This window comes from Myotis lucifugus, unplaced genomic scaffold (assembly GCF_000147115.1).
Source record: "Myotis lucifugus unplaced genomic scaffold, Myoluc2.0 scaffold_506, whole genome shotgun sequence".
In the NCBI taxonomy this organism is placed as follows: Eukaryota; Metazoa; Chordata; class Mammalia; order Chiroptera; family Vespertilionidae; genus Myotis; species Myotis lucifugus.
This window is the reverse complement of record NW_005871554.1, coordinates 213,908-226,060: the sequence shown is the minus strand read 5'-3', so window position 1 is coordinate 226,060 and position 12,153 is coordinate 213,908. Positions and strand designations below refer to the sequence as shown.

Sequence of the window (12,153 nt, the reverse complement as noted above, 5' to 3'; positions counted from 1 at the left end):
GGTATATATTAGTTCCTACCAATAAACCTATAGCATGTGTTCTTTTGATGTAATAACTGCCACTTATTTCCATTGAATAGAATTTTATATTTTTCTTCAGTTGGTTTTCAATCATAAAATTATGAAAGTATCTGTTGTCATATTCATTCAAAAATGATTGTTTCCTCAAATATAAAAAACGTGAAGCTCCTTTCAAATTATTTCCCATCTTTTTGGGGGGTTGGGGGTACTAAATTACTTTATTTGAAAGACTGTTTCAAATGAAAGAACCTGAGTGGATGACTTGATACAACTTATAGAAAAGGTAAAGGTAACTCCAAGATGCATGTACTACTTTGGTGACCAGGGAAGTCGCCCCCTTGTCTGTGGGAAGCCAGCCTAAGGGTTAACTCTCTTCGTTGTCTCCCAGGGCATGCTTTGTCAAAGAGATACTCAGCCATGCCAGTTTCAGGGGCCTCCAACCCGCACAAGTTGGTGATGTGGTCACCCAATTCTTTGATGGGTCTCACCTGCTCTAAGTAGTAAGTCTCAATGAAGTCACACATCTGAGGGTTATTTTTGTCAGTGACCAGTTTGTGCAATTGCAGTAATGACTTTTCTCCAAGTGTGATGCCCACTCCATTGCATTCAGCCCATTCTCCCAGTCGTCATGGTCTGGTTTCTTTATATCCTGAAGGGAGATTCGGCCACCTCATTGGCTCTGCAGCTTCATCAGTTTCTCAGCATGTTCCTCCTCCTCATGAGATTGGTGAAGAAAGTAGTTGGCATCACCATCGCAGTCAAAGTAGGAAGACATGGGCTGGTAGGCGTAGGAAGCGTAGAGCTCCAGGTTGTTCTGGTGGTTGATGGTGGCCTCCGAGTCCTGGGGGTGGCTTGCGTGATCCGGTCCTCAGAGGGGTGGCTGAGAAGAGGTGGCTGCACAGCATGGGAACAGTGGCACGGGCCTTGAAGCAGGTGGGGGAGTGGGCGTGCTATGAGGAGGTGGCAGAAGTCTGGATCTGAGAGGCTGGCTGGGATGGGGCTCCAGGATGGGGTTGTCCAAGCACATTTAAAGCAGGAAACCATGCCACTGTCTGGCAAAGACTCTTCTTTCCCACCTTTTAAGGCCAGAGCTAATGCCATTTCCTTCACCAAACTCCTGGTACATTGTGTGTGTTTTTTAATTTTGTTTTTTAGTTTTTGTTTTAATTCTTTTCTCCCAAAATTTCATCCCCATCCTTGGGAAAATATCACCATATTCTAGTTCACTGGTTCACCAAATGCAGTCCCCAGATCAGCAGTGTCAGCACCAGCTGAGGACTTTTTAGAAGTGACAATTCTCAGGGCCCACCCACGATGTACTGCATCTGAAAGTCCTGGGGGAATGCCCAGCAGTCTGATTGTAACGAGTCCTCTGAGTGACCCTGGCTCTGAGTGACTGATGGTACAGTTTGGATTTCTATTTAGTTGTGTGCTTCAGCAGGACCAGGATTTATGAGTAATTATATCTTTCAAATAGTAGGGACCCAATAAATATTTGTTGAGCGAACTAATAAGTCAATGGATATAAGGACGATTGAAGAAAACCAGGCCAATGAACTGGAAGAATTAAGGGTGAGATATTTTATTTGAAAGACTCTCCTTTGGAAGAGAAATGAGATGTGTTCTTAAACATCGACGGGCTGGGATATAAATTATGAGTGCTCATTAAGGTTAGTTTATTTTTATTACACAGCTCATTAAATCCTAACAACAATTCTGTGAGATAAGTGTTATATTCATTTCACTGATGAAAAAGTGAGGCTTAAAATGTATGTACATCTCTCTCTATATATCAGGGTCATAGTGTCAGGCAGGTTTCAAACTCTGTTCTCTCTTACTGACTTTCCCCATCATGTCCAGAGTCTAATTTCAATTTTAGTAGATGGTTGGTTCAGTCAATGTATTCAGTTATTTATGATACAGAAATAAGAGTGAGGCATCATGGAGGTGAGCGCTAATGCCCTCATCTGTGGAATGAGGGTAGTAAAAGTACCTAGTCCTTCTTAGGGCTGTTATGATGATTAAATAGGATAGACGTCAAAGTAATAATTAAACAAGACAATCACAAATTGTAAAAAGTGCAAAGATGGAAAGACAGGCTTGCGATGAGAGTTATAATGAAGATACCAGGTTTAGATTGAGTGTCAGGGGAAATTTCTCTAAAGCAGTGGCATTGATGCTGATCCAGAATGACAAGTATCATTTGGCTAGGTGACAAACTGGGGGGAAGAGCATTCCAGGCATAGAACCCACATGCCCAAAGCCCTGAGGTGTAAGTAGCTTGCTCATGCTGTGAAAGGGAGTGAGATCCTTGTCACTGGAAGTATCCAAGTGGGTCATCCTGAAGATGATGTTTGCAGGATGTTGGAGAGGATCATCAGCAGAACAGTGTGACACTACGTGTACTGTCAGTTTGCACCTAATCCTAAGTGTTTGTGTTCCCCACATAAATCTATAAAATGGCATTGATGTCATAAAGCAAAGTATATGTAAATGTCCAAATAAAAGCAACAGCTTGTAGTAAGTTTGATATCTAATAAGTACTTTTTAAGAGTAAAAACTAGAAAATACATAAATCTGAAGAACTTAGAGGTGGGATGAGTCAGCTTGTTAAACAAACTTGAATTCAGTACAATATCCTCTAATTCTTCTTTCTAACACTACCTAAGAATAACTGAGGTGACTTTGGGGCACTTTTGTTCACAGTGAAGGTTTTGAACTCTTCCCTAACTGAATTACAGTGGCATTTCTCCTAGAAAACCTTGGTTCACATTCTTTCTTAATCATACTTATCATTTTTATACAGTTGTAATACCAGTGGGATGGAAATGTGGTGATTGAATCACTAAATAAAATGGGTGAGTGCTAAGTGAAATGAAATTGTGATAAGAATCTTATGTTACCCCTAGCTGGTTTGGCTCAGTGGATAGAGTGTCAGCCTGTGGACTGAAGGGTCCTTGGTTCTATTCCAGTCAAGGGTACATGCCCAGGCTGTGGGCTTGATCCCTGGTAGGGGGCATGCAGGAGGCAGCCAATCAATGATTCTCTCTCATCATTGATGTTTCTCTCTCTCTCTCTCTCTCTCTCTCTCTCCCTTTCTCTCTGAAATCAATATATATATATATATATATATATATATATATATATATATATATAAAATATTTGTTATTTCTAAGTAGATCTTTGGAAGACATTACTATGTAAAACTGTAAATATTCAATTTAATTGGTTTTCCTGTTAACATACTTTACGTATTCCTTATTTGACTATAAGACTAAGTGTAGTCTGTTAGTTGCTGTACTATAAAGATGATAAGCCTCTGCATAACCCAACCATATCCTCTTTTGCATTTCCTGGAATTAGCACAAAACCTGGCAATGATAAGCACCAGTGACATTTGTCAAATGAATGATTGAATGAAGTAGAAATTAACATATCCATCAAATAATTATGAGTAGAAATCAAATGTCATGTAGAATTATGAGTAGAGTAAAAAAAATGAAACTTATTGTAGAAGTCTTAAGATTGAGGATAATTGCTCTTTTATATGTTATGCACTCTATAGCTATATTGCCCATAACTATCAAAGGTATAGTGTATAAAAAACTTAATAAGCTAATATTGCTGCATTGCTCTAAAACACTAGTATAAAATCATTTCTGTTTATAGCATCATTGAGATGTAGCAGAGTTTGGATTCACATAAAATGAAATAGCCAATGAAGACAGTTATTGTGATAAAGCAACCTTCAAATGCCTTTGCCTTCCATATGTTCCTAGTTTACAGAGGGGAGAAATGCTTCTGTGTAGATATAATTTGGGCTGACTTTTTAAAAGAAATAAGCTTACATATTTATAATTGCACACTAACCTTTAACCTGTAATTATAAATTACAGTATGCACCTAATATAAATCTTAGAAGTAACCTCTAGGAAATAATTATAATTAAATGAGGAATGATGCAATTGACAGATAATAAATCCACAATATTCCACACATAATGCATACTTTAAAACATTTGGTATTAAATGTAAATATTCCTAATCCTTACTCCATATGTTTTCAGTGTAATTATGCTGTGGAGGAACTTGTGTCTTCATGCACATCTGTCTATCACACTTGTTTGTGAAATACAAATTTGCTAGAGAAAGATAATTCAGGAAACAGTGAGAGAATAATAGTAGATATAATATTATCCTGTTAGGTAGACAGCTTTTAATGTAATTGTTTATTATCTGGTTATAGAAAAAATATACCTTACATCTTCCCAAATGCTGGCCTTCTACCCAGTAACATAACATTTTGGCACATGGTTTTAGTACACTAGGCTAAGAGAGCTTAATGCAGTCAAATAAAAGACACTGGTGTGCTATTTTTATATTATACTGTTGAAATTTAATTTTTATGTATGAGTAAATTTTTAATATTTCCGTACAGCACCCAGAGGTAGCTTCATGAGCAACTAATGACTGCAATTACAGGCATCATTATAGTCAAGCAAGGGTTGCTCGGGAACTTTGTTGTAAATTCTGAGAGGTCACTATTATAAAAGAATATGTTAAAAAGTAAATTCTTTGAATTCTACAGATTTTGTACTTGTTTCATTCAGCATCTATTTCAAGACTAGTTAAAACATCTTCCATATCTATAATCTTGCTTCCTTAAAAAGAAGTTTTTTGAATGGAGAATATATAATAATATCTACATACAAAAATTAAATGAAGGTAGAAATTGTGATTTAGATAAGGTTATAGAACAAGTGGTAAATATATGATAGTTAATTCTCAGTTTTATCCATACATATCTATTTAGATGTAATGGAATATAACTGCTGGGAACATTAATAGCCTGAAGATATGCAGGACCAATGGAAGGTTGAAAGACTTACTTTTGATTCTACTAGTCATGCTAATTGTGAGATAATAGATTGGTCTTTCTTATTAATTAGTAGGATTCACTTAATTACAAAATTATAGTGAACTGACTTCCTTGCCTTTCTGTGCACTAATCCCTCAGACACATGCTGCCAAATACTGGTCTGGATTTTCCTTCTGGTCTTTTACTCTGTGGACATGTTATTCTATACTAAGATTTTCTTGGATGCTTTCCTTAAATCTAAATGTGCTTTCCCAAATGCTGTGATAGTAGTAAAAAACTCATTCTCTTGAGTCATAAATATGCTTGTGCTGACCCTTCCTAGCCACATGACATTGAGTAGATTAGTGAACTTCTCAGAGCATCTGTTTCCTCTTCTGTGAAAGGAGATAATCATAGCCCCTACTTTATAGTAACAATCCCTACTATCTAATAAACTTAAGTTTTTAAGTTTTTCCACACATGGCATGGCACAGAGATAGCCTTCTACAAAAGTTGCTGTTCTCCTTTTATTATTTTTCCTCGTCCTTCAGAACTCTGTGAGCTGGCCACATACCTATTCTTTAGATTTAATTCAAATGAAGATCATCATAATTGGCAAGGTTTTAATGTGTTATAATCTCCTCTTCTGCCCCATGGCATTTGAATGGGGATCTTCAAAGACTTAACGCACAGGAACAAATACTGAGGGACTTGTCAGTGCCACTCAATGACTCTCCCGTGGGTACATTTATGAGTGGGGTGAAATCTGTCAGAACTCTTCAGATCACCCCGTGGAGGCTTAGTCTCTGTACATGTAAGAGTAGCTTGGTAGATTATGTCACCCGTGCCTATTGTCTGCTTCCTTTATACTTCTAACCCCAGGGCAGGCCTAAAGGCAAAAATTGTTAAGTAGACTTGGTCTGCCTTTGCCATCTGCCTCCCTTCGTTTTAACATACTTTTCCCATATACCAGTTATCCCAAAGATCTCTGTCTTTGACAAAAGGCAGCTGATATAGAAGATATGTCATATTTAGTAAATAGTGAAACCCAGTTAACATTTATGAAAATTTGAAGTGTGAAATTCTACCGTATAATTTCAATCTAATTCAACCTAATGATTGGGTGTGCTTCCTTAGTAAACAGGGAACCAAGTAAGATGGTGAATTTCCCCCTATCTGCTCATCATGCTCAGACCCCTATTAAGATGAGTTTGCATGATTTCAGAATAAGTAGGTCTGCATATAGACCCAGCTGCTGCGACAAAATATGGCATTCCTCATTAGGGTTCTTTCTCTGGCAGCAGCAGATCTCCTAGACAAACTTTACTTTCTAGACTTGCTGTGAATAGCTCTTTTCCACAATTAAGCAGAAATTGGGGGTGGGGGGAGAGGTTTCAATCTGCCTATTTCTTAGAATTTTAGGCAGATTAATTTACTATGAAAGTACTCAAAAAGAGGCAAAAATGAGTTCTGGGGTGGGATGGCTGATCTCTTTGATACACCTACTTTTTGTTTTTGTGTATATAGTGTCATTTAAATGTTTATAACATTTGGGTCTTATTTAGAATATAATTCTTATCAGGGAGGGCATTTATTACCATTACCTTTGGATCAGGGAGTGCCATGCAGACTACACTGAGGAGAAGTCAGGGTTGCTGAGAGAAATCAGGTCTCATTCCTACTCAATGCAAACACAACAGCCAGAAAACCTAGTTCTGTTTCTTGAGGGAATACTTTGCAAAGAAAACTGATTGTTGCTCAGAAGATTGTTAAAGAAAATTTTGTAAAATAGCTTGCAGAAAGCGTTGTGGTTTTTTTATTTTAGATGAAAGACAAAAAGCTGTTTTTAGAACATAAAAATAGTGAGGGCTGTACTTACCAATGCTTACTTTGTGCCAGCCATTCTGTTCTCAGCACAACACATGCATTGTCACAATTAACCCTCACGGCAGTCCTGAAAGAGGTAGGTTATATTGTACCCATGTTATAAGGAGGAATGGCCAGCTCAGGTTAACTTGCCCACACTGCCTCCTGCTAAATGGGGAATTCAACACATGACTAGGAGTCCGTATACTTAGCCTCTATATGGCACTACCTCTTGGCAATATGCTGTATATATATACATATATATATGTTGGATTGCAACCTTTTGGTGGTATACTAAAGAATCAAATTCAAATTTTCACTAAAAAATGATTTTGATATGGCAACAATCAGACATACTTTTTGTGAAGTACATTGTAATCTCAGTCAAGTCCTGCCGAGGCTCCTTATGACTATATGCACAGTCCTCTTTTATTTTTAGAAGAGTTTTTTATTATATAAACACCAATACAACATAACATATCTCATGTATAGAGCACAAAATGTCTTTTTCAAAAAAAAAGTGCTTCTCTTTCAAACTAATGAAATTTCAGGTCATGCCTTTTTGGTGTTAAAGACTCTGGGATAAAGAATGAGAATTCTGGTATGGAATTGTTTCTTCCTAAAATCAAAGTTTTTCTTGATATTTTATACTTATTTTAATTATATCAAGACATGTAAAATATGCCTGAGAATAAATTCTAAAGTTTTCATCTCAAAAGGCACACGTTTCTCTGTCTCAGAACAGCTCTACTGTGTCCATTTCTCTTCACCCACACTTCTTTAGTAAGGGGTCTCTGCACCACATTTGGGGCAGATCTGTTTGTGGCCAAAAAGATGGGTGCAAACCATAGTCTGGGCTTATTGTTGTTGGTATTTATAACTGGTAGTGTGTCTCAGTGGATAGAATGGGTAATGGGACCCAGTGTGGCTAGCAGTGTGTCCCTTCAGTTACCTATTAGGTTCTAGCAGATACCAATGGATTGAACCTAATGGGTCTTATTTAGGAATTCAACAGAAGCATCAAAGAGCTGATTTGCATGCAAAACCCAGCAAGACCGCCAGGTGTAGAGTCTGTGAAGTTTGATGGTTGGATGAGCAGCAACTGTAAAGTCCAGGGACATCACTCACCTTGAATCCAGCAGCCCCCATGGGACACTGAATTCTTTCTCAGCCAGAAGCCCTTTCCTCTTGGCTTTACTTTATCCGTACTCCTGAGAATGGACAGCCCTGGGATGAGATGCTGAACATAGGACAAATTCCAGGGGAACTGTAAAGAAGTAGATTGGCAGAAATCTTACCGATTGCAGATGCATTTTGAACTGATCAAGAAGAGTGACATTTGTAAACTATTTTGCAAGACATATTCTGGTAAGGAGAAAAGATTAATAACAATGTCTCTGGTCTTTTTTTTTCTCCCTTAAGTTATTGCTGAATGGATAGTGAACTTTTCAGTAGAAATATTAAAACTACTATTAAATGATAAAATAGTAATACAACAGTAATTACACTGCTTCAAGTGGAATGACAATGTCACACAAACCTGCAAGCTCTAGCGTAGTTTGCAGCTGATGTTGGGTTGTGAGAAAGCACAGACTATGCATAAAGGAATTTATTACTGAGGGAAATGAATCATTTTGCTTTTCCCTGACATGTGCTGTTCTATATTAAACTTTGTAGTTCCAAGGCTGACTACTTAGCTAGTCCTCTGGATCTCACCCCTTAAGTTCCCAAGGGCTCGCCTCTTTCCTGTTAGGCAGACGTTCTGAACATTTAGCGCTGTTTTGCATATTCTAATAACTACCATTTATTGCACATGATCTCCTGTGATCCTTGAGAACCCTGTGAGATACATAGTATTATTACTTGTAATTTATAAATGAGTAAACTTCAATCAGGAGTGGTCACCTAAGACCATGAAGCTTGGACATACCAAGGTAAGCCAGGGACACCAACAGTCATTCCATTGCCTTTTCTTTCCATTTGCCCTATATATTAATCCAAAGAAAATGTCTTTTTCATGGGTGTCAATATACACACACATGTTCTTAATCTGAAAAGCATGTTTTGGGCTGCCTTTACTGTTCTGATACTAATTCTAGCTGTGATTTCCTTCTCTGCCTAATTTACTAGTCTAGGGATGGCACATTTATAGCATGGACCTCCCCTGTATTTATCCCTTGCCCTTGGCAGACATAGCCAATCAATCACAGCAATCCTCACTGAGCCAGATTCAGCTTCATTATCTCTTCAGCCCATCACTCTAGGGAAGCACAAGCAATGGGTTGGTATTGGCTCCCTAGTTAAATCTCTTTGCCATTCCTGAACCACCATTTATTTTTGTCTCAATCATGTCCTCCAGCACAAGCACACACAGCATTTACCTCAGTCTTTCCTCAGACATTTATCTCTTATGACATCTTTACTTCCAAAGATGAATAGTATATGTGAACCAGCATGTTCATGGTGTTTTGAAGTCTTTCCATATAAAGTCCATTTTTACTTAACATTCATAAGATAAAGGTGATTTATCTGTGTCCTTCTCCCAGACCTTTTTTTGATGGACCATTATTCATAAACGATGATGTTACATCTTGACTTTTTTTGAAAAATTTGGTTTCACCAGATTTGAAAAACAAAATATTTTAATATAGTGGCTTTTTGTTTAAGTATAACATTTAGTAAATTCATGCACCAGTAGGAATCACCATATTTTCTTTTCAAACATTGCTATACTTTATGTATCTATATCCTGTGTAGTCATGATCATTTAGAAGAAATAAGCAAGTGGGAACTTAACTATACAACTTGTAGTTGCCTTATATACCTCTTAGTAATATCTGGGGTAAAACTAATGAGAAAATTCCTATTTTTATTTTAAGATGATTAGCTAGATTAAAAAAATCATTGCAGTTGTGTTTTTATTATTTTTTTAGTGTTTAAAAACTAATCTGATTAGGCAATATCACTGAGCTAATGCCATAATATTAATTAGTGCATCTCTTTGGCCTATTTTTTTGAAAGTTCAGTGTAAAGGAGTGTTATTTGCTGCTCACGTTACTCAGGTCAAGAGACTGATGTTATTAGTTTTGCCACTCTTCAGATACAGAATTGCAGCTCTGGCAGTTACATCCCTCAGGAAAAACCTACTGTCAGAAGGTGCAGGACAGGCCAATTGATCCTTCAGTTTCCAGAGACTGCCAGACTCTTTCTTTTACCATTTGGATTACTGACTTTACAGAACATCTACAACCTCCTGAAATTGAGTCTGATGATGATGGTTCAAATATTATCAAGTGGGGACAAATATTCAGTTTGTTTTACCAGTATGGGCAGCATATAGAATAGCTAAACCTGCAAACATTTCATGGAGTTAGGTCCTGGCTCTGCTGCTTTACAAACGACATTATCTTAAGAAAGTTATTTAACCTCACTAGGACTCACTTTTATCTTCTATAAAATGGGACAATAACAATATCAACCTCAGTGGGGTATTGTGAAAATTAAAGAAGATAATATCAAGGAAACATTTGTAAAAGCATCTGATGAATATTGTTCTGCAATCAGTTATAATTATCCTTAAGTAAAGACAGATATTTTTATTTTGTAGCCTAACATATATTATGGTATTCTATTCATAAAAGCACCAAGACAAAATGGATCCCACATTACTATATGGAAACAGACCTGAATTAAGGTTTATTTTACTTTGATGTTTTATTCTTTGATTTTACAACTTATTTTAATTACAAAGGAAATATCTGTTTATTGTAGAATATATATGTTCGCAAAAAGATAAACATGAAAATCTTTCTTAATTCTGTGATACAAAGAAAGCCGCCATTACTATTTTGGTCTGTAGCCTTTGAGTCTCATCCAGTGTGTGTATAAGTATATACATAAACACTTTTTAATAATGGAATTATACTATTTATGTTTTGGAACTATTAAAAGGTGAACTTAGGTTCAAAATTTCCAATGGTTTATTTAAACAAACATCAATTTGAATTGCCGCACCAAACGGGATGTGGTTAGGAGGACTCCCCCAAGGGGAGCTAGGGGAAAGGTTTTTATCAAGTAGACAGAAATGCACAACAAGGAAGTAATTGGATGGGCTTTAGCATAAGTGGTTGCCTTATTTTGGAAAGACTTGTTGACTGTGATTGGTTGTGTTCAGTTTTATTTTCTCATTTGAGTACACTGACTCTGGCTTAGGTTTTGGTTTGCTTATATAGGCTGCTAAGGCATTAGAGCAGCCCTAATTCAACAGCCTCCTTGTTCATTTATTTTAACGAGACCATAGATTTATTGGGAATATCTTACCAAGACTTTAGATAGTATTTTGCTACATAATTTTTAGAGATTTCATGGTATTCTATAATGTAAATATTTAAGTAATCCTACTAGTATACTATTTGGGCATTTGGAATTTGAATTATTTTTCCTTTTAACTCTTTTTCTTTTATACTCACTATTTCAAATGGATCTGCAGTGAGTATTTCTTGTACTTACATCATTCTGCACACTTTAAATCATTTCCTTAGGATAAATTCTTAAAGATGGAATTATTTGATCACAGGGTAGGTATGTTTTAATGTTTTAATTAAGAGTAATTTAAAGATAGGTAATGGATTCACACAGTACCAAAATAAAAAACCTAGTACATGATAAGCCTCTCACCACAATCATTCATCCACTAGAGGCCTGATGCATGAAGATTCGTGCAAGAATTGGCCTTCCTTCCCCTGGCTGCCAGTACTGCCTTCGCTCTGGCCGCAGCTGCTTTTCTGCCTTCCCACGCTGCCCAGAGGCCCAGAGCAGCTGGGGCGTCCCGGCCTGCCCCCAGCCTCTCAGTGCCTGCATATGCAAATTAACCCGTCATCTTTGTTGGGTTAATTTGCATACTGACCCCTGATTGGCTTGTGGGTGTTGTGAAGGTACGGTCAATTTGCATCTTTCTCTTTTATTAGTGTAGATTCATTTCCAACCCATCTACCTACATCTCTGCTTCCTCTTCAATAATTTTCTAACCTTCCAGAGATTTGTTTTTACAGTATATTGAAGCAAATAAAAACATGTACTGTCTTGCTGACTCTTTAACACAAATGGAAGCATATAAGATCCATGTACTACTTTCTTCTCTCAAAAGTACATCTTATTCTTATTTTTGCATACAGTTCCACTGGTAGATGTGAAGGTGATTTCACCTTTTTCTATGACAAGCAGTGCTGTAATAAATAGGCACTATCTGCACTTTTTAAGTCTGTTGAATAAATTCCTAGAAGCAAAATTGCTGATCAAGGAATATATGAATTTATAATTTTGATAAATATTGCAAACTGCCTGCCTTAGGGATTTCAGCAGTTTACAATGACAGCAGCAACGAATGGGTGTTCCTTCTTCCCTCCAGCT

General features: G+C 37.0%; 1 pseudogene; it reads right to left on the bottom strand.

Moving 5' to 3' along the window:
* Window positions 1–385: 385 nt before the first annotated feature.
* LOC102426135 overlaps window positions 386–12,153 on the bottom strand; it is a 31,777-nt pseudogene continuing 20,009 nt past the window's right edge.